Source organism: Sprattus sprattus, assembly GCF_963457725.1.
Source record: "Sprattus sprattus genome assembly, chromosome: 14".
Taxonomy (NCBI): domain Eukaryota; kingdom Metazoa; phylum Chordata; class Actinopteri; order Clupeiformes; family Clupeidae; genus Sprattus; species Sprattus sprattus.
In genome coordinates, this window is record NC_137912.1 from 122,950 (window position 1) to 125,000 (window position 2,051).

The window sequence follows — 2,051 nt, forward strand, 5'->3', positions numbered from 1 at the left end:
CACACAAACATGAGTGTGAATACAGACCTGAGCACACACACACACACACACACATAGACACACACACAGAGACACTCAAAAATGAGTGTTAATACAGATCGCAAGGAGTAGTATAAATACGTAAGGGATAATGTATAGAACGCAGGTCCTTATCGGAAAATAGGTCCCGACAGGGTGAACCGGACACCGACGCGAAGCGGAGGTGTCTTGCTTCGCCCTGAAGGGACTTATTTTCCGATAACGACCTGCGTTCTATACATTATCCCGCTTATTATACGGCAACTTGCCAAAACAAAAACATAACTTAACACAGTGTGTCTTTTTACAATGTATTGGTTATACGTAGTGTTAAAGCAGAGAAATAGTTCGCCAAAGACGTTAAACTTCAAAGACGTTGAACATTCTTTAGAACACAGCTGCTCAACCGTCCGCTGAAACTCCATTGATAAGTTACTGGACTCAATACTATCAGAAGCACAAAACCGTTGCCATTGACAGCACAGCGGTCATTATATGCAGGTCATTATATGAAAATAAGTACCTGCGAACGTTGGGGATGGCCCATTCAAATCAACTGGGCTTTTTGGAACGTTCTGAAGAGCCGTATAATAATATAATATAATGAAGTAGAAATATCAGTCATTATAAAACAATTGGGTTCTATCGCGTTATTTAGCTGTTTCTGATTGGACGAGAGACGTTCCATGAGTTGGATTATCCGTCAACATACCAACTGTCTGGGACTTTACACAGCTAATAATAAATCACTCCGAGATGAAATACTCGCGTTGATGATAACCGTTAATTCAAAGTTCTTACAATTCCAAACCAAGACGTTGACAATGGAACTATTTTTTGTTGTGGAGAAACAATGACGAAATAAACCATTTTTAATCAATAACTTTGTGTTGAAATGTTCATTTGTTGACTGTAGAATTGTTTTATAAAAGCAATATGGCACTCGTGGGAGTGGGGTAGGTAAGGGATAATCGTACTATATTGCTTAAGTGATCATTGATTTTGGGTGTTACAGTACATTTTACGTGTTCTGTGAAGCAGAGAATGTAGTCGGGCCGGCGATGTCAGATGGAGGGCCGCTGGTGATGGAGGTTCTCACACACACACACACACACACACACACACACACACACACACACACACACACACACACACACACACACACACACACACACACACACACACACACCAGCCCAACCCTGTCAGCCCTCCGGGGATTTCACCGGTATCCCCTATGGCCAGTCCGCCCCTGGACACACACACACAAACACACACACAAACACACACACACTGTGGTAGCCCAAGCTGCTCTTAGGCTCCCACTTAGGTTAATATGGGCGACCAGGACTATACAGGGCAGGCTCTAGGACCCTGGGGAGGTGCTCTGGGGACTAGGGAGGTCGGGATCCACTGATTGCAAGCTCAGGTGCAAATGGATTAGACTAGTTTGGCACCTGAGCAGCAACTAGATTGTGAGTAGAGTTTAAAGAGTCAGTGAGAAGCAGTGCTAGAGAGAGAGAGAGAGAGAGAGCGAGAGAGAGAGAGAGAGAGAGAGAGAGAGAGAGAGAGAGAGAGAGAGAGAGAGAGAGAGAGAGAGAGAGAGAGAGGAACGTGCCGGTTGCAAACCGAGGGGGTTTACCCCGGTTTATGTTCATTTGACTACCTTTGTTGAAATGTTTGAGTGCCTAAGTTGGTAATTTAAAGAATATGCTTTGGAATTCCCTTGTTGCGTCGAGCTCAAGTCAAGTCAAGTCAAGTCAAGTGTACTTTATTGTCAAAAATCTATGTAACAGGGTTAGCACAGAAGTTTGAAATTGCGTTTGACCAGTCTCCAATGTGCAGTTTAAAACATTTAAATAAGACATTGACAAAATCTCTCTCACACACACACACACACACACACAAACATTTAAATAAGACATTGACAATAATCTCTCTCTCACACAGACTCTCACTCACACACATACACACACACACACACATAGCAGCAGAAGTACAATCAGTGGTCATAAGGTGCAACAGTAAAGTAAAGT